Here is a 22,761-nt window from a genome sequence, read left to right as displayed (position 1 = left end):
CTTCCATTTTCCTTTTTCTAGATTTTAATGTGTGATTTTTTTTTTCCCAGCAAGCTCTTGTATCTCTTTTCCCTTTGGTTAATTTTACTTTTTAAGGTGTTCTTTTCATCAGTGGATTATTTTTCATTTGAACAACTGTATTTTTTAAAGAATTGCCTTCCTTTTCCATGCTATTGACTCTCTCTTGCATCCTTCTTATTTCTTCTCTCATTTTTCTTCTACCTCTCTAATTTGCCTTTTAAAGTCTTTCATGCACACTTCCAAGCCTGTCTGGGCTTGAGACCAATTCATATCACTCTTTGAGATTTCCTCTGAGCACATTTTGTCCTCATCTGAGTTGGTGTTTTGGTCTTCCTTGTTACCATAGTAACTTTCTATGGTCAAGGTACTTTTCTGTTTCTTGCTTTTGATCTTTCCTTTTCTTTTGGTGTTTCCTCATTTTTGTAATTTGATGGTCAATTTCTGTTTTGGGGGAAAAGGGGAAGCTGTCCTAAGCTTCTTGTGCATCTCTAAGCCTTAGCTTTGAGCACAAGGGCCCCTTGTGCTTGCAGAGGATAGCTTTCTCTGCTCTTTTAAGTCTGGTCTCCCTGAACTGGGAATGGAAACTGCCCCACTAGTCTGCACCTCTACTGAGTCAGGATTGAGGGTCTCAGTTGCTGATTTGCTGTGATTAAGACCTTCTCACTGGTTTTTCAGACTCCATCTGAGCTGGGCTGAACACCATTTCATTCCAGAGAAACTGAGGAACTTTTTTCTTGAAGTTTTTTTCCAATCTATCTTGAACTATAAAGTGGTTTTACTCCATCAGTCTCTGTTCAGAGGCTTGATTTCATGTAGTTTTTGAGGATAACAGGGAGAAGTCTAGCAGCTTCCTTTCTTAACTCTATCATCTTGGCTCCAACCCTGGAAGTTCTCTACTTTTTCTTTATATTCTTAAAATGAATGAACAAAATATAAGTTGTATATATTCTAGATAGACTATTCCAAAGTAAATTAAGTAAAAAGTGAAAAGGAATTTAATCCCTCTAGTCTAAGAATGGAACCAGTATATTGTAGTTAATTGTTACTATTAGTTAATTGATACTATTTTACACTTAAGAAAATTTACCAATCTAAATGAAATATTCATAATTCACTTTTATGACATCTGTTTCAAAGATCCATTACAATGAAAGATCAACTTATTGTCACATGCTTCTTCCTGATCCCTTATTCTTTTGTGACTTGTGGTAGGAGTAATGTAATACAGAGTCCATCAGTGAGAATTAAGAAACTGCTTTAACCTTGTCATTAGTCTTTATTCAGAGAAATCTTGTCTTTTGACAGTTATGTGTCCTGAGGTCAATAGGCTGCCTCATCTGTTTTATTTTTAATTGAATCTATTTTTACTCAGTAGGAAAGAAAATCCCCCAAAATAGGTAATTCTTAAATTCATCACATCGTGGAATTAGATGTGATTCCAGAAGGCAAAGAATGACTAAAACAATTCAGTAAAGTAAGATTCCTTTATCCTTTTTTGCAAACTCAATATGCATGAAAAAGATTAGAATTCTATTCTCACAATGTAATTAAGATTTAGATAGTTACAGTACAAGTGGCTCATTCTATGTTCTAACTTTCTGAAGCAATCTCAGATCCAGATCTATTTTACAGAAGTTCTCTCTCAAGGTGAAAATGTCATCTATCTACATTCACTCAATGTTTAGCTACTTTGCAAAGAGAGATAGATAAGGGTTACCATGATGCTGATGTTCCTGGCCAAAAGTTCCCCTCCAAAAAGATTGAATAACGGAACATATCAAGATCAACTAACTTAGAACATCTGAAAATAAATTTATTTTATGAAAAACCAAAAACAAAAGTTAAAAAAGCAGAATAAGTGATGTTATCTTATAGTGAAGCTAATCACAGACATAGCGTTCAAGTCTCACTAACACTTTGAACTTTAAATTGACCACATTAGTAAGTTTGCTCATGTTGATTGTGCTATCACAAATAGAATTATTTTGAATCAAAAATTTTTGATTAAATAAATGTCTGACACAAGCCTTAGGCAAAATGAAAACATAGAATTATTCCATATATATGTAATGCAATTAGAATGTATCACTTGAATGGTATTAGAATACAAAGCTGAATAATAAGTAGAAATTAAAATTTAAAAACTATATATCTCTATTTATGACCCTTATTCTCTCTAAAATCTTTCAAAATTAGGATATGTTTCTTATTAAGTCACAGAAGCTCAGAATTAGAATGGATCTTAGAGTTCATGTAGTCCAAATCTTACCTGAACAATTAGCCCCTCTAAATTATACTCAAAAAAATCAATCTTTGTTTAATGAACTTTAGCATAAGAAAATGTGTTGCCTGAAGCATAACATTTCATTTTTGAATAGCTTTCATTTTTAGAAAGCTTCTCTTTATATCAAAATAAAATCTTCTTCTATACAACTTCTATTCCAATTTGACATGCATTTATCAAACATCTACTATGCGCAAGGCACTGAGATAGGTGTTAACTATGAAAAAAAGTCTTTACAATTCTACTACATTGGCACATATTCAAATGTGAATTAATTAAGCAATTGATTTCTTCATGAACTAAAACTATCAATCAGCATTTGCACAAGTGTCAACTATTCACTAAATTTTGGAAAGCAAGTTAGGCAATATGCATTTTTAAGCACTATTGCTTCATCTTCCTTGAAATTCTCATGCTTTAGAACCCACCAACTCATTTATTTCAGGGATCCTCTTGACATACTCCATGATGCTTCATCTTTTGGTCCACCAGAACTCCAGAGACAATTCCCTCGTGGATTAAATCCTCTTGGATTTAGACTCTCTGAAATCAAGCTATTTCAACTGGTGACTTGTTGAACATAAACTGATGTAGCTTACAATATATAAATATTGGACCAGAACAGAACAGACTTTATTTCACATTTTATCTAGTCTTCCTCCCTGGCCAAATTCTCTCCATCCACCATACCACCATGTGTGTATTTTCCTCTTTCCACTTCTCATTTTGGGAACCATAGTCAAATCAATGATACCATGACTTCTAGAAAGAGTCTATCAGTTGTTGTCATTATTGACTTTATTATGTCTTTGTTGATGACATCTTTTTGATGACTTTATTCACCCCAAGTGTGACATTCCAAATTAAAACCCATTTACTTGGCAACCATTTCCATGTGTTGTCTCCATGTTATAATGTAACTTCCTTGAAGGTATGAAATTTTGAATTTCCATTTATATTTCTAGCACTTAGTACCTTTGAGATATATCTCAAGTGTTTTTAAAAATGCTTTCATTCATTCACTTACTAAATAAAACAAATTTAATTGCATCCTATATATTAAAAACATTCATTTATTTGAATATGTAGCCTTCCAAATCAACCCTTTCTCTAATATTTTCCAGGCTAAATATCGCCAGTTCTTTTATTTGCATGGTTATATTCTGATTAATCTACTCTGGGAAGATGTGATACAAAACTGAACAGGATGTTTTACATATGGCTTTACCAGTAATCAGTGTGAATATCACTTCCATTTTTCATCCTTTTTCCTCTTGTTCCTTAAATTCTTAGAAAATTGTCTAGCGACACTGAGAAGTCAAGTAACTTTGGTCATGACTGTCAATATGTGTTAGAATAAAATGAGCCTAAAGCTTCCATCATTTTATCCTTAGCATTTATGAACCACTTTAACTTAATCTGAGATTTAGCAATGCCTGCCATGATTTTTTGGAGCATATCTTTGGTATTCATTTTTACACAGCTCCCCTTTTATTGCTCATTAAGATTTTTGCTTCTTTTTATCTTAATTCCTTCAATTTTGAGAGCTTCTACTCTCTGCTGAACTAAGTCCTCTTTTAGAATTTTAGGTTATGAGATTCTCCTTCTCCTCCTTCTAAATCCACTGACATCTGCTCTTCCTAGAACTCAGATGAATTTCAGTTTTGCTCCATATTTCTCTACTTTTCTGCATAAACTCTAAGATGTAGTCACTTCCCACAAAATTAATGTCACTTCTACTTCAGAGATTAGTTCTATAGTGGTGTGAATAGAGTACTAGCTTCAAATTTCACATCTTTCACTTTTTATCCTTGTGATCACAGGTAATAAGTTTCTTGAACTATAAAATTAAGGTATTTGATTTCAATCCCTTCAGTTGTATCTAACTCTTTATAACTTCATCTGAGTTATTTGTTGTTGTTTTTGGCAAAGATACTGGTGTAGCTTGTCATTTCCTTCCTCAGCTTATTTTTTTAAATGGATGAAGAGATGAGGCAAAGAGGGTTAGATGACTTTCTCCTGATCACACAGCTAATGGTGTCTGAGGCCAGATTTGAACTCAAGAAGATAAGTCTTCCTGACTTCAGGACTGTCACACCATCCAATGTGCCACTTAGCTGCCCTGCCCTGGACTAGATGACCTCTAAAGTTTTATATTGTCTTGCATCTCTATGCCTATGATCCTTTAATACTTTTTTGGGTGAAACTCAGGTTCAGAATAACAAATGTCCTTATTTGCTCTTTCATTATTTAAAGGATGCAATTTCTACTAAGGCTAGCCAAGAACTGACCAATTTACTCTGCTCTTGACAAAAGGATAATTAAAGATATCCATTCAGATAACTGAAGTTATACGTCACTACTATTCCATATCATTGTATCTTATGATTTCTTTTTAAACTTCTCTTTCCTTTTGAGAGATTCCAAAATGAGTAAGGAAGAATTGTTTTGCTTTGTTTTTGTTGTTGTTGAAGTAGAATGGTTTATAATTAAAAAAAAAAAAAAAGCAGAATCAACTAACTACCAAAAATCACAGAACATTTACATTTAAGGAATGTGGATTTAAATTGATTGGTACAGATTATGCAGATGAAGAAAATACAATTTATTGAGAGGTTACCCTAATTTGAAGGGACCTCTGAAACTTGTACTCAAAACATATTCTTGTGGTTAGAATTTTGTATGAGAACCTTGCAATCTTTCAGAAACAAACATGATAGATTTTTACAATATAGTTTCTGATCTTACTATTCCACTGAAACTGCTTTGTTGAAAGTTACTAATGATCTCTTGCTTGACCAATCCAGTGGCCTTTTCTCTGTCTTCATTCTTCTTGACCTCTCATTTAACACTGTATTGAATACTGTTAGTCATTTTCTTCTCCTCGATATTCTCTTCATTCTAGATTTTTGATATACCCTCTCCAAGTTCTTATTCAGCAACTTCTTTTTTCTCTCCTTTAATAGATCCTCTTTCAGATCTCACTCTGTAGCTGTCTCTCTTGATTTGGTCTTAGATCCATTTCTGTTCTTCCTTTGTATTACTTCATTTGGTGATCTCATAAGCTCTCATCACTATAATGATGATTCTTAAACTTACTTATTCAGTTCCAAACTCAGCTGACTTCCAGTCTCACATTTCCAGCTGCCTTTCAGACATTTCAAACTGGATGTCTAGTAGACATCTTAAACTCAATATACCCAAAACAGAACTTATGTTTTTCTCTATCTCCACTACCATTAATCCACACTCCAACTTTCCCTATTACTAAAGAAACTATTTTCCTCCCAGTCCCTCTGGCTCACAATCTAGAAGTCATCCTAAAGTCCTTACTGTCTCTCAACACATCCTCACCCACCATATTCATTATGTGGTCAAATTCTGTTAATTTTACATTTCAACATCTCTCAAACATGTCCTCTTCTGTCCTCTGACATTGACACTGAAAACCTTCATCACAAAGCATTGATTGATTTATCGTAATACTTTTGTTGTGTGTCTGCTAGCCTCAAGTCTCTCCCTACTGCAATCCATTTTCCACTCAACTACTAAAGTGCTTTTCCTAAAATGCAAGTACAATTTTGTCACCTTTCACCCCTGCTTGATAAATTCTAGTGGCTGCTATTTCCTCCAGAGTTAAATACATAACATTCACTAAATCCTTCATAATCTATCCCCCTCTTACTTTTCCAGTCTTTTCAAACTATTTCTCAACACATACTCTTGGTTCTTGGTTGTTCTATTAAGTGGACACTTCATTTCTCAGCTCTGGTAATTTTCTCTGGCTGTCTCTCATACCTGGAATCGTTTCCTTCCCCTGTCTTCATTGCTGATCTCCCTAACTTTTTTAAAGTCCCAAATAAAATATCAACTTTTACTGGAAGGTTTTCCCAATCTCTTATAATTCAAGTGTCTTTCCTTTGTTAATTTCTTATTTATCCAATATACAGATTTTTGGTATATAGTTATTTGCCTGTTATTTCACCCTAATGGATTGTAAACTCCTTGAGGATGGAAGGTGTCTTTTGCCCCTTTTTTGTTTCCCCAATACTTAGCACAGTATTTAGCATATAGTAGTTGCCTAATCTTTATTTGTTAATTAAGTGATAAAATCCTATACTACACATGCAGGCTTCAAAATAACCTTGAGAATTTGACAAATAAATTGTATTTGAACTAGAGAATTATCACAGATTATAGTATTACCCATGATCATCCATACATTTATCCATAAAAAATGAAAATTTAATATTGAAATTTAGAATATATATAATCTCTAAGCTATATATAATGAAAATATTTCAAATGACAGAAACCTAGCAGAAGAAATAAAGATCACATGAGAACAGGATAAGATGCATATCATCCCCATCATTTTATCCTAAAAATTTCAGGATACTTATTCATATAATTTATACACTCTATATCACATCCTAATATTTCATTCATAGTTGCATGTTTCTCTATATGTAACAGATGTATATGCATAAAATAATGAGTTTAGAATTTATACATACATATCTTTACTTATATACAGCTTAAATAATCTTGGATAAGTTGCATAAAATTTTACATTTCATTTTTACCATTTGTAAAATGAAAGAGTTGTAACAGATGATCCATAGGGTCCCTTCACATTCTAAATTCTTATCTATGACCTAATTGATCCATTTTGCAAGTCATGAATTTCCAATAAGTAGTAAGTACTTTGAAGGCATTTTTTTCTGTAATCTTTTCCTTCAAATTTATCTTTGCAAAATATCTAGTATTATGATGATTAAATGGTAAATGCCAAATAAAAGTTGATTATATGATATATTGAGGGAACATTTATAGTAAACAATACTTTCACGGGATTACATGAGACTTGGAGTCACAAAAAGCTCCTTCAAATGCCACCACTGACACTTATTAATGGGGCAATGATTAGAAAGTCAAAACCTTTATGTGCTTCTCTTTCCCTCTCTATAAAATAGCATAATTTTATCCATGGATGTCAACTTCACTTACTGCAAAATTTAAATGAGATAATATATGTAAAGTGCTTTGTGATATAGATGAATTATATGTGATATATGGATAACTGGAATGAATATGGTCATGATGATGATGATGAATTTTTATCTCTTCCTTTTTGATTGGATACAGCTAGAAATAGTCATAATACTAGTCAGTATGCTTCCAATAATAGTATCATAATTTTGAGCTGGAATGGAAGTTTAACCCTTTCATTTTATAGTTGAGGAAAATGGGACACAAAGAGGTTGTGTCTTGCACCAAATCATAGAGTTACTAATTATCTGAGGCAGAATTTTAACTCAAGTTTTCCCAACTTCTTTATAGTCACATAGGCAGATATAGTTCCAAATTAATCAATGAAGCACTACAGAATTCATTAATATGCACTGAGGCCTAATTTTGGTGACAAAATGAATTTGATGTAAGGAAGTTCCAATAATGAGGTAGAGCTTTTTGGCCCTGACAGATTCTTAATGTAGATGAATTTTATTGCCATACTAGGTGGGAAGTGAGATACACTTAAAGAATTGCACTCATCAGTTCTTTAGGTCTCATTTCTGTTATCTAGTTAAATCTTTTTGGTTTTGTTTTCATTGCTTTCCTATTTGACAAATCTTATCAGAAGTTCTTTAGGAACAATGTTCATCTATCCCAACACAAAAATATAGTACCATTCACCTCTGAAAATAAATGTAAAAGTACTATGGGGAAATTAAAATAAATTACTAATGCCATCAGTGACTATCCTGATTATCTGGGAGTAAACCTAAGATTTAGAATATTGGCTTGGTAAATTCCCTCCATTAAACAGATAGATAAATAATAATTTCTTCATGAGAATACATCGTTATTTCTTATGATATCAAGGGGAAATACTAAAAATAGGAACCTACTCTTTATTAAGAAGAAATTAAAATTATCAAATAAGACCTTGGAGAAAGTATAACATAAGTTTCTTGAGAAATAATAGGGTTACTTTTATCTGAGTCAGGTAGATTTTAAAAATCAATACTTCTAATTACCATACTATGGTACAATACATATGAATTCATCCATTCTCCTAACTCTAAAAATAAGTCCTGGAAAATGGATTCTTATGAACTAGATTATATAAAGATAGTGGTTATTCTATGTGGTCTCATATAAATCCCATAAAGAAAAAAATTGTGAAGTTTTTTGTACATAAAATTAGATCTGACATTTTATAAAAATAATTCTTTTTACATTTCTTTTAATAAGGAATGAAATGCCAGGCATTTATTGTACACAAGATAGTTTCAAGATTTCCATGTTCTTCTTATAATAATCAAATTTTCACAGAATTAAAACTTTTAATTTGATGTGTGAGAAGATTCTGAATCTCTTTGAAGCAAGTGAAAAGGTCATCCTCTGAAGTCATTTCCCCCCAAAGGAAATCAAAATTCCCTGAGAAAATTCTTTAAATGAACTTGTGATATTGAACAGCCACATTGCCTCCTGAAAATTCTCTGTAGTAAAAGCATTTTCTCAAAATGAAAACAGTCTCCCCTTCATCACATAAAAAAAATAATCAACTTCAATAGGATGGATAGAAATCTGGGTGGGCAGATGGTAAATGGAACTTAACCTGATAAAAGAATAATAGAGGAAGAAAATAAAAATTACTTCTATCTAAACTCTTCAGGAACTATTTTTATGCAGTTAGTTGTTACCAGATTTTTTAAAAATGCATTTGGGCATATGGCAAATAGTCCAAAAGCTGAATTTTTACAACTTGGCTATAAAATCTGGAAAAAGTTGCACTAAGCAATTTTAGTCAATAATATAAAGCCTATTAAAGTAATGGTCATTTTGCCAAGATAATAAATTTATTTATTTTCTGACTTGCCATCCATTCATCAGGTCCAAATATAATGCATTTATAAGTGCTGACTTGTCAAATAGTAGTGACTTCTTTTTCATAGAAACTTAGACATCATGGAAATTTCTTCCCTTCAGAAATTAAGATGTGATTTTTATCATCTATCATACAATCATAATTTTCTTTTCATTTTTAGTTGCCATTATATTCTCTTCTCATCAATAACAAATGTCTCTCTATAAATCAATCACCACTAATTCTTGCTTTAGTTAATTGGCAGGACTACATATGGACATATGCCCTGCCACATCTCTCACTCTATAGCAGCCACCAGTCCAAGAAAAAAAACAAAAAAACACTGCTGATCCTACTCCCTATCCTAGAGAAGATACCGTATTCACACAGGAATGAATCCTGGGGACAAACTTACTTGACTGAGATTAACTCAGGTATGCTTTTTATGCCCTCTATCCTCTTCTGAGGCTTTCACTGACCAGAGCCTGAACATCTCCTCTGCTTCTCTATCCCCTCAAAATACTAGTAACCACTCAAGCAATTCATCTGTATCAGTCTCATCCATGTCATGTTCCTCCCCTACTCTTTCCTGTTTTTGAAACAATGACATTTTTAGTGAGCTTTAATTGTTCTTCCATTACCCTTCTACCCTGCCCTTCCCACTAAAATAATGTGCCCTCTCCTTGAAAATCACCTTGTATTTAGTTTGTATTATTTATATATGCATATGTAATTTTCCTCTGAAACCCTGTGCAATAGAATTTAAGTCCTTGAAAGGATTTCAGATTTTCTGTGTTTTCCCATTATATAGCACATAACTTGGCACAAAATATTTTTAATAAATACTCATTGGATGAAATTATTTTCAATTATAATTGTTTTGAAAAGTCAAATAAGTGTAAGTCTGTAATAAATATGGCACATTGTAATTATGGTCATAAGTTTATAATATTTTCAATATGGTTCCTCTGTAAAATTGTGGTTTGGGAAAAATTCAATGTGGTCTTCCCACAGACAGATACCTCCTAAAAGGGGCAGAATAAAAATAAATTTGTAGAGATAGCTATAGAGAGTATCTATGGCAAGCAGAGTAGAAGTCATAACAAAAATTAAAGAATAACTTTTAAACTATTAGACATTGAATTGGATGATAAGTGAGGTATTATGTACATTGCTAAAAAGGTATTATAAGAAATAAAGGCATTGACAAGATGGAAATAATGTTATATGGAGAATTTTGTACATTCTTTCAGATGAATGGATGCAAAGAAATTTAAGTGAAAAAATTTCAATCCAAGAGATATGTAACAAGTACATTGTGAAGAAAAGCTGCATATCAAGAAATAGGAAAATGAATCTTTACCAAGAGATTCAAGTAATATGAAAAGCATGGCTTAATAGGAAAATAAAATGAATTTTATTTCAGTAGGCCTCAATTAGTAGTAAAAACAATGGAGAAGGGGCAGCTAAGTGGTACAGTAGATAGAGCACCAGCCCTGAAGTTAGGAGGACCAGAGTTCAAATCTGGTCTCAGACACTTAACATTCAGAGTTGTATGACCCTGGGCAAGCCACTTAACCCCAATCTCCTTAGCAAAAAAAAATGGAGAAAAATCAATTTACTTTTAGTTTATGCAGTGTTAAAATCACAGGGAAATCTTTCACATTTTACTACCAACAAGAAACCTAAGGAATCTATGGAATGTAAGTCATTTTTCAGGAGTCATTTTCTGATGAGGATTGACTTACTTTGCCTTTTCTGCATGTACCAATACAATGTGAAACATTTTTCAGGTTCCTTTCCAAATACTCTTACCAGTTTTTTATTTTTTTTCCTGGCTCTCATTGACTGTCTCAAATGCCATATTTTCAACTCCATGTTATTTAATGGAGTTGAAGCAAGGTACAACCAATATGAAAGGGTGTGTCTATAATCAACCAGGTCAAAGAATGATTAAATTGCAACAGAGTTACTTGAAAATGTTTATTCTTAATATCTTAGGTGCTAAACCCAAAAATGAACATGTCAAAGGATTTACTAAATAAAAAATAATCTCTTAATTTGAGTTCTGCAAAAAAGCACAAAATAAATGCTATCTATTTAAACATAGTGTTGAGACTAAAAGTTCCAGTTTGTGAACAGTTGTTTAACATCTTTTTTTTCCTAGTAAATTTATTTTTTTAATACACATTACTTTATGAATCATATTGGGAGAGAAAAATCAGAGCAAAAGAGAAAAACCATGGGAGAGGAAAAAAAAAACAGAAAAAAGAAGTAAACATAGCATGTGTTGATTTACATTCAGTCTCCTTAGTTTTTTCGTTTTTTGTTTTTTGTTTTTTTTTTCTTGATGCAGATGGCATTTTCTGTCCAAAGACTATTGGGACTGCTTTGAGTCACTGAGAAGAGCCAAGTCTTTCATAGTCACATTCTTGCTATTATTCTGTACAATGTATTCCTGGTTCTGCTTGTTTTGCTCAGCCTCAGTTCATGTAAATCTTTCCAGGCTTTTCTATAATCAGTTTGTCCATCATTTTTGTAGAAAAATAATGTTCCATTATCTTCATAAACTACAATGTATTCAACCATTCCCTGGATGCATAGGCTTCTAATCAATGGGAATCTAATCATTTTCCAATTCTTTGCTACTACAAAAAGAGCTGTTACAAATATTTTTTGTGCATGTGGCTCTTTTCCCCTCCTTTAAGATTTTCTTGGTGGCTCTTTTCAAAATGAGATGATTCAGGCCAGTTCCAATAGTCTTGTGATGAAGAAAAACATCTACACCCAGAGAGAAGACTATAGGAACAAAGTATGGATCACAACATAGTATTTTCACTTTTTTGTTGTTGTTTTCTTGCATTTTGTTTTCTTTGTCATTTTTTCCTTTTTGATCTGATTTTTCTTGTGCAACATAATTGTGGAAATGTGTATAGAAGAAATGTGCATGTTTAACATATATTGCAATATATGCAACATATATTGGATTACTTGCTGTCTAGGGGAAAAGGTGGAGGAGAGGGAAAAGTTTGGAACACAAGCTTTTGCAAGAGTGAATGTTGAAAATTATCCATGAATTTGTTTTAAAAATAAAAAACTTTAATAAATTTTTAAAAAAAGATTTTTTTCAGGATACAGACCCAGTAATGGTACTGCTAGACCAAAAGGTATACACAGTTTTATAGCTCTTTGGGCATAGTTCCAAATTGTTCCCCAAAATGGTTGAATCATTTCAAAATTTCACTAACACTGCATTAATGTCTTGGTTTTCTCACATCCCCTCCAACATTTATCATTAGCTTTTCCTGTCATCTTAGCCAATCTGAGAGGTGTGAGGTGGTTACCTCTGAGTTGTTTTAATTTGTATTTCTCTAACAAAGTGATTTACAACAATTTTTTTCATATAAATATAGATGTCTTTAATTTCATCATCTGAAAATTGTCTGTTCATATCCTTTGACCATTTATCAATTGGGGAATGACACATTTTTTAGAAATTTGACACAGTTCTTTGTATATATTAGAAATGAGACCTTAGTCAGAAAAACTGGTTGATTTTCCCCAACTTTGTACTTCCCTTTTATTCTTGTTTCTATTGTTTTTATTTGCATGAAAACTTTAAAATTTGAATATAATCCAAGTTGTTCATTTTGCCTGTTATAATATTCTTTAGTTCTTTTATGGTCATAAATTTCTCCCTTCTTCAAAGATCTGATAGGTAAATTATCCCATGTTCTACTAATTTGTTTATGCTATTATCATCCTTTATGCCCAAATAATATATCAATTTTGGACTTATTTTGGTCTAGGCCAAGTTTCTTACATATTATTTTCCAATTTTCACAGATATTTTTATTAAATTGTGAGCTTTTATTCCAGAAGCTGGAGTTTGGAGGTTTATCAAATACTAAATTAGTATGAGTCTTGATTATTGTGTTGTGCACAATCTATTCCACTGATCTATCAGTCTATTTCTTAGCCAGTACCAAATGGTTTTGATGACAGCCATTTTATAATATAATTTTATATTTGATCCTAAGCCATCATCTTTTATATTTTTTTCATTAACTCTCTTGATATTCTTGGCCTTTTGTTCTTCCAGATGAATTTTCTTATTATTTTTTTCTAGTTCTATAAAATAAATTTTTGGCAGTTTGATTAATATGGCACCTAATGTTCACTATATTTGATTATCTCCTAATCCACAAAGTAGAAATCAGAATTTTCCCAGCCACTGCCTACTGTATCAAGTTAGTATTATTATAAAGTTTTCACTCATCCTTTAATGTTTCTCCCCACTTTCTCCATCCTGAGATAGAGAAGTTGCTAAGAAAGTAGTTAATCCTAGTATATACTTATGTAGGATTAACATACCACTTAATGAACTAAAATGAGTGTGAGAGAAGCATGGAGAATATGAATTGAGTCCAGCTAGATAGATCATACTAAAGGCCATGCAATAATGAAAATAAATAAGAGCAAAGTACAAGTACTTATGAATATTAGTGAAAAGAGATTTAAGATAGCATATGTCCAAAGTGTGCTTCATAGCTATTTGGTTGTTGCTCCCAGAATGGTAGCAGAAATAGGAAACAATGTATATTGATCTATGGGTGTCTCTGTGACCTCAAGCTGACATAGTACTTTGACAATGATTCACAGTGATGCAATCTGAGTATTATGGAGGACAATGATGATGATAATCCCTGGAGAATGAGTTAAAGTAAATTAAGAGCCTTAACACCTGAGATAGAAAATTTCCCATTATATCCAAAGGATAAGGGGACTTTTTGCTCAGAAGTCAATGGATCTTGAAATGTGTCTGAACCCATAACAAAATACTAGAGGTGGGAACTCGTGATCTGGATTTTTGTAGATCCACTGATACCCTTTTTGTTCTCCAGGCTTGACAAACCCTATAGTGAAATAAATTGATTTTCATTGTTACTCATATAAATAGGCCTAGAATTTATAAAATATTTTTCATATTTATTTTGATAAAGAAGGGGAATAACATATATTTATTGTATGCAAAATAATTTTAGGGTTTCCTAATTTCCTTTATAATACTGCATTTTTCATGAAGTAAAAAAAAAAAAACTCAATTTGATGTGTGAGATGTTTTCTAATCATTTTGAAGGAATTGAGAGAAGACATTACTTCAAGTAGTTTCCCTTTAAGGAAACAAATCCACTGATAGATTTCAGAGAAGAGACAGACAGAGAGACAGAGAAACAGGGAGAGAGAGAGAGAGAGAGAGAGAGAGAGAAACAGAGAGAGACAGAGACAGAGAAACAGAGACAGAAAGAAAGACAGAGACAGACACAGACACAGACACAGAGATACAGAGACACAGAGAGAGAAAGAGTATTTGGGTGTAAAAATAGGTAACATTTATATAATGCTTATTATGTGCAAGGCACTATGCTAAGAGCTTAACATGTTATCTCATAACAACTCTGAAAGCTAGGTACTTTTATTATCCCCATTTTACAGATGAGGAAACTGAGGCAAACAGAGACTATAGCTATGTATAGAACTCTTAGGCATCCCAATATATACAAGTTCATTAATATTTTGCCAGTAATTTGGGTTTTCCAGACACCAGACTCCACACTTTATCCATTGTGCCAACTAGCAATATATAGGTGTTGGAGTGGGTACAGTTTAGGTTCCTAATACAGTGAATGCTGTTGAATAATGCACTTTTATATAAACTATTTGTTCTTTTCAAAAGAAGAAGAAATGTATAAAGAAACTAAAATGACCATAACCCATCTAGAAAAAGAACAAAAACCCCAAATCAAATAGTATTCAGTAAATGCTTACTACAAAAAAAAAAACAAAAAAAAAAAAAAAAAAAAAACCTGTTGGTCTTTTAAAAAGGTGACATAGTGTAATATTTAGAGAGTTGTCCTTAGAGTTTTTCAGAAAGACCTGGGTGCAGGTCCTATCTCAACACTCTCTATAGCCATGTGACCTTGGACAAGTGAATTCATTTCTTAATGTTCCTCAGAAATGTGTTAAGGCACTAGGGGGTTCCTCATTGGAAGTTTGTTGCACCAGTGAAATAACATGAATGGCCGTTGACAGAGACACAAAAAGAAAGAGATAATAACAGTTCACATTTATACAGTTCTCTAGAATTTAAAATGGACTTTCCTCATAATAATCCCATGAAATTATATTGCTTATTTGATTTTTGGTTTTTCGTTTCACAGACAATTGGCCTTGAAATAAGGAGAACTTGGATTCCTCTTGTACTTATAGACAAAGCCCTCAGTCTCCTAGTGTTCCAGGAAATGATTTAAAATTACAAATTCCAAAGAATGTGACATTCTTCATAAGCAAAGTTTCCTTTAATGATGAAATCACACATCCATGAAGTTCTCATTCCCACCTAGGAAATGAAACCTAGAGCTGTTGAATGACTTGACCCATAGATATGCAAATAGCAAATCACTGATACTGAAGCTGGTTAATAATAATTATTGTATCATTATAACAATAATGATATTGAAAATAATAAACAACTGTACTAACTGATTTACAAATACTATCTCATTTGATTTTCACAATAACTTTATAATATAAAACTCATTAATGTTCCCTTTTTACAGATGAGGAAACTGGGACCAATAGAAGATTAAATGGCTTACTCAAGGTCACATAGCTTTTAAGTATTTGAAGCCTGATTTAAATTTAGATATTCCTGACTCTAGACCCAGAACTCTGTCCACTGAGCCCCATAGATGCCTACATGCCCAGATGGAAATCCTTTTACTTGTCTTCTGACTTCCTTTTACTCTACCACAATGGAGTTTAAAAATATAGGGATCAAGGTCTTTCATAGAACCATAATTATATCAATGATTCTATTCAAGTAATGAAACAGAGCAATAAAAAGATATCATATCATTCAATGAAAAAAGATGATTGCTTTATTTTTATATCAGAGAAACAGGGTCAAGTAAATTTTAGAGATCAGAAAGTGGAGAAGAAAAATAATTAGTAGGTCTGCTTTAATAGAAGGTATTCTTACTTTTTTAGGCAACTCTTTTTTACCTTTCAAGGAGAAAATGTAAATCAAACTCCTTCAGGCTTCCTGCTTTCTTACACTTTCCCATCAAGTCCACTACCTTCTTAAATCCTGTTATAGAGATTTAGTTTCTTTGTCAAATCATTAAACTCAAAACTCAAAACAATTATCCTTAGGAAAACTGGCCAGTAGTTATTTTTATTTATGATTTAGTGGGGTAGAAAGAAAGAGAAAACGAAGCTTGTTATGAAAGCTAGAAAGAGAATGTGTTAAAAAAAATGAACAGAGAATGTGTTCAAAAACCTCTAATGGGGAATTGGTTTATGATATTTTTTTGCTTTTTTTTTTAATTTGTAAATTCGATTTATACTGTTACACAATCCATTTAGTTGTGTGTTCCTGAAATACTACAAAAAAATATGTGGCAGTTATAAGCCTCAAAGAACTCTTAGGCATCCTAATATATACAAGTTCATTAATATTTTGCCAGCAAGAAAGGAAAAGACCTTTCCACTAATATTAAACAAAACATTTATCTGTTTGTGTAATTAATCTAAAATAAAGCTACCATCTTCAGTTGCCTCTCTTCAATATTTTCTATGAAATAAGAATCTGAATCACCAATGAATAGCATAATCTCAACTGCTTTGCATTATGACACACAGATCCTTCAATGTGTATCATTTCCTCCATAAATCATGCCACTTTGGTGATAGAAAACAAATTCTCTCAAAGGTAATAGAAAAATTCAACTCTGAGCTCTCTTCTAAAAGACATAAACAATACAAAATGCATTTAATCTTCTAAAGCAATCACAATTTTTATCTATAGAATATAAAAGCAAAATTGGAAAAAGGAAGGCAGTTTCTGTAACTTACTGAGAATATTTGGATGAATTCACCACAATCTTTCTTTCTTTTTCTAGCAATTACACTGTGAGAAGCAGTTAGTGCTGAGAAAGCATCTCTGAAAGCCTTACATGTTGAAGTACATCAGGAAGAATAATTTCTAATGCTTCCTTTTTAGATTTTCAGCTGCTTTGGGCCAATACTTGTTTTTTTTTTTTAAATCACATCCTTTCTACTCATCCACTAGAATATTGATCTTTCTATGTACAGAAAGTGGATAATTATATGCATCTCAAGTGTTAACACTTTAGTACACAGCCCTCACTTTGTTATTCCAGGGCTTTGGGACTGTATGCACACGGTATAATTTAGAAGAATGGAGTTTGATATTTGACTTTTTTTGGGAAAAGAAATAAGAAGGAAGCAAAAAGTTTAAAAACAACAACTTTGTTTTCATCCTCTAAACAAAATTGTTCATTCATGAATAATTCATGAAAGCCAACAATTTTTTAAAGACTTATTCTTTTAAATACTTAAATTATTAAAAATAATACCTAAAAGTAAAACTCATTTAATTTTAGGAAATACACATTTCTATTATCAAGGTAATATTCAAAGTATCAATGCTTGTCAGGTAAAGAAGGAGAAAGCATTTAACAGAACCTATGTCCAACATGCAATATGACAGATTTGTAACATTGTTCAACTAACTTCAAGAATCAATGTGACAAAAAGGTTGTAGCAGAAGAATATAGTTTCCTACACATATATAGAAGAGTAGGAAGTAACCAAATGAGTCCTTCAAAATTTTTCTTTCCTTTCCAACTACCCTTGAAGAATCTTGGCTCAGAATTTCCACTACTATAAAAATCAAGTCATTTTCTTTTGCATATAAAATTGCTTGATAAACTTAGTATAGTGGTAGAGAGGCCAGCATTAGAAAGATTTGAATTAGATTTATACCTCAAATATGATGGGAAACAAGTTACTTTATCCCTCTCAGGTTCAGTTTCTTTTTCTGTAAATGGGGATAAAACTAAGATGTGTATCCCAGACTGGTTATGAGGATTAAACAAGGTAATGCATATAAACTGATTTTAAAAATGAAGGCTGCATAAAAGTAAACTATTATAGTTTGCTTCCTAAGAGAAACTCATTGTTATGAGTGACAAAATAATGCAAGATTTTAGTTTTTTATTACTTTTCAGTTATCTAGAATATGATTATCTATTTCATGAAATACCTCAATTGCTGAAGCTGGAATTATAGTAGGATACAATTGCTTAAAAAGAAGAGAGCAGAAGAAAAATCAATAAATCAACCAGTCAGAAATCTTAAACTCCTTGAGGAATCCTGGATGAAATGCTGAAAATTTGGAGAACACTACTCAATGCAATGACTAACTGTGGTCTAGAGGATCACTGGCAAAGAATGTTTATTACTTTCCTCCTTATAGAGATATAATGGATTGAATGTGCAAAATCAATTATTTTAACCTGACCTGTTCAATAATTTGTTTTATTTGAATATGAGTATCTATAGCAAGTTTATTTATTTTTTAAATGGGGGTAGAAAAAGAGAGAAAATAGATTTGTAATTATTGAAATAACATTAACTTAATTAAAAACAAAAGTATTACTAAATTATATGTATATATGTATGCATAAATACATATGTTTGTTTGTATGTGTGTGTGTGTGTGTGTGTGTAAGAATTAGTAGAATTGAGGCCTAATCTCTTTCCAGTCACTCATTTGTTGTTTGAACTTGAATAAGTTATTTACTTCTCTGGGTTTCAGTCAACTCTTCACAAAGTGACATTTGTATAATATTTTAAGGTTAACATGGTGCTTTAACCCACATATTTTATAGGTGAGAAAATGAACCTTTCAGAGGTGAAGACACTTATTAAAAATCAAAAATAGCAATTTCTAGAGCTAGTATCTCAGCACAGTGTCAGATATAGTTCTCTGAATTTGGAAAATGAAGTTTTATTTGAAATGACCTCTAGATTTTCTTTCCCAGAGGGCTGTAGAAACTCTAATCTATAATTCTAAATGTGATTGCTATAACTATAATTACTTTTCAAAGCAGAATTAAATTAATTATCTGTTGTTCCTGGCATAAAATTAAATAAGACTATAATAAAATAATTATAGTAACAATAATAATACATCTGTGGAAATATTTAAGCTTTCAAAATGCTTTTTAATACATTACCTTATTTAATATCAAAGTTAAAAGATATATTAAATTCCGTCTAATCAGCCTAAAGCATGTATTCCCTCAATAACATCCTCAGTAAATAATTATCTAATTTTTTTTTGTGAGTGTGGCAATTGGAGTTAAGTGACTTGCCCCTTGCCTAGGGTCAAACGGCTAGGAACTGTTAAGAAACTGAGGTCAGATTTGAATTTAGGTCCTCCTGACTTCAGGACTGCTGCTCTATCCACTGTGCCACCTAGCTGCCCCCATTATCTAAAATCTTAAAACAAAACAAAACAAACAAACAAACAAAAAACTGCTTCCAAAGGTAGCCTGTTCCATTGCAGATGGCTCCAAATGTTTAGAATTTCTTTCTAACATCTGGCCAAAATCTACTTCTCTGTTGCTTTCAACCATCAATCCAAAAGGGAATATTCTAGAGCCAAGTCAAACAAATTTATTCAGGAGGGCCCGGGTTCACTGCCATCTCCAGACCTTTGTCCCACGATAGTTGAACATTGGTGATACAAAGCTCTATAACATCCTCACTGTTCCTCCAGGTGCTGGTGAGAATGAGCTGAAGAAGGCTTATAGAAAGTTGGCCAAGGAATACCACCCTGATAAGAATCCAAATGCTGGGGACAAATTCAAAGAAGTCAGTTTTGAATATGAAGTTTTATCAAACCCTGAGAAATGGGAATTATATAATCAGTATGGAGATCAAGGAATCAAGAAGGTAGTGGTGGAGGCACTGGCATGGATGACATTTTTTCTCACATTTTTGGTGGAGAATTATTCACTTTTATGGGTAATTAAAATAGAAGTCGAAATGGTAGAAAAAGAGGTGAGGACATGATGCATCATTTCAAGGTGTCCTTAGAAGATCTTTATAATGGCAAAACCACCAAACTGCAGCTTAGCAAAAATGTTCTTTGTAGTGCATGCAGTGGCCAAGGTGTCAAGATAGGAGCTGTTCAGAAATGTAGTGCATGCTGAGGTCTAGGTGTGTGAATAATGATAACACAGCTGGCTCCTGGGATGGTACATCAGATGCAATCCATGTGCTCTGATTGTAATGGAGAAGGAGAAGTAATTAATGAGAAAGATCATTGTGAATAATGTGAAGGAAAGAAGGTAACAAAAGAAATGAAAATCTTGAAGTCCATGTAGATAAAGGAATGAAGCATGGACAGAGAATTACATTTACTGGAGAAGTAGACCAACCCCCAGGAGTGGAATCAGGAGACATTGTTCTTTTGCTACAAGAGAAGGAGCATGAGGTGTTTCAGAGACATGGAAATGATTTACATATGACATACAAGATAGGACTTGTTGAAGCACTATGTGGATTTCAGTTCACGTTTAAGCACCCAGATGACTGTCAGATTGTGGCGAAATATCCACCTGGCGAAGTAACTGAACTAGGCTGTGTTGATGTAGTTTAAGGGGAAGGACTGCCACAGTATCGTAATCCCTTTGAAAAAGGTGATCTTTACATAAAATCTGATGTATAATTTCCTGAAAACAACTGGATTAGCCCAGAGAAACTTTAGGAACTTGAAGGTCTTCTTCCAGATAGACCTGACATTCCTAGTGTGATTGGTGACACAGAAGAAGTAGATCTTCAAGAATTCGATAGTACTTGAGGATCTGCTGGTGGTCAGATGAGGGAGGCTTATAATGACAGCTCTGATGAGAAAAGTAGCCATCATTGACCTGGAGTACAGTGTGTGCACCAGTAAATATTGCTTTAAAAAAAAAGAAAAGAAGTTGCCCAAGAGGAAATAACTTTCCAGGTTTGCCCGATTTCTTTTCAGTAATCTAGCTAGATTGTCTAAGCAATCCAGATGAATTGATGGACATCTATTGCTTTTTGCATAACTTTAAATTGATTATGGTGTCAACAGAGAGTGTATAATTTAAACTAACCACAAAGCTTAACATCTTCATTTTGACAATTCTCTAGCAGAATAAAGCACTTGAAAGGAAAAGATTCTCTTTCACATGGGTTCTAAGTTTCAGTACTGGTATCTGTGCTTGATTTTTACAGTTTGTGTAGATTTTGTTTCCTTTTTTAACTTCCACTCCTACATTGTAAAGTTTGTGTACAATTTGTTCTGAGGCTTTGCATTTGTCTGTACTTGCATCAGCTACTACAAATAGAATAAAGATTTTTTTTATCCCTGTATCTATCATTTAGATGCATGGTCAATGGGCTTTGCACACAATGGGTTTGAAGCTGAGTGGGAACAATGGAAAAACTACATTGAAAGTGATTGTGAAATTTTGGGAGGTTTTCATTTTGTTTTGATTTGGTTTTATTTTTTTTTAATTTTTTTTTTTTTTGTGAAACTTTCTGAACTGAGTAATAAAAATAGCTGGTGGAAATTAATCCCATGTGTCACATTTTTAGAGGGATGCACACATATTGAGAGGGAAAAAAAATCTTGTTCTGCTTCTTAAACAGCCTTTAAAAAACCCATTGGTGTAAAGTTTTTGTGCTCTAAGCACCTGCCCATTTTGTAGTTACAAATGACAAAAGTTGGATTTTAGTGGAAACAGGCTTTATTAATAAAAATGAGACTTTGTAGTGTGTATCAGCCAACAAAGATATCTAAGTTATATTACTACTATGTCTTGGTCCTCCCAGCAGTGCTGGCAAGGCTAATGCTTTGCTATCCTCCCTTTTTATAGGGCTTCAACTAAGGTTACAGCTAATCGGTAGTAGAACCATGTCTATGTAGAACCTACTATAGTGCTGTATTCATAAGTGTTAGCTAAGTTAATAATGATCTGTCTTCCACTTTCAGATGAGTATCTGAAGTTGGAGGAACAATGATTGTTACTAGTATTTTTAAAAAGTAAGAAGGTTAAGCTGGTATAAGAGAAATCAGATAAAACTATAACATGAAGGTGTAAAAAGTGTTTTGAAGTTACTATGTTTCTATTATTTCTACTCTTTGATCTTTCCTTTACTCCCACGTAGATGTTCATTGAACACACTGATTTGAGGGGGAAAGGTAGATGTTAAATTATCTATTATATCATTTAATAGCTTCTGTAAACGGGATACATAGGAAAGGAGGTAAAAAAAAAAAAGTCAAACTATTGAATTATATGTTAGGCCATCCATTAGTCTGGCTAACCAAGACTTTGGGTTCATTAATTCCAAGGTCTAGCAAAATTTAAAGAAGTGAAAATTTCAGGGAAATATTTGTGACAATAATCAGGGCCTATGAGACTTAAGTTATTATTACCCAACAACCTCCACTGTACCAAAAACTAAAACCAGCCTTTGCTATAAATCAACAAAATAATTTTTGTATCCAAGGTTACTTCCCCAGAAGCACTGAACAAAAGAAATACAGTGACTTAATATTAAAATTTGTGGCCTTTCCAATAAACGTTTATAAAACAGTGAAAAAAACAACAAATTTATTCAATCTTCCAATTGTTAAGCATTATGTATATAAAGACAGTAATCATTGCTC

The 22,761-nt window shown here is 32.6% G+C and overlaps 1 pseudogene; it reads left to right on the top strand.

The window, feature by feature from the left end:
• The window catches only part of LOC100918792, a 144,057-nt pseudogene extending 123,045 nt beyond the window's left edge, over positions 1–21,012 (top strand).
• Positions 21,013–22,761: the final 1,749 nt, after the last annotated feature.

This window comes from Sarcophilus harrisii, chromosome 1, assembly GCF_902635505.1.
Source record: "Sarcophilus harrisii chromosome 1, mSarHar1.11, whole genome shotgun sequence".
Classification (NCBI taxonomy): domain Eukaryota; kingdom Metazoa; phylum Chordata; class Mammalia; order Dasyuromorphia; family Dasyuridae; genus Sarcophilus; species Sarcophilus harrisii.
Note: the sequence above shows the minus strand (reverse complement) of the source record. Positions and strands in the feature narration are given on the sequence as shown.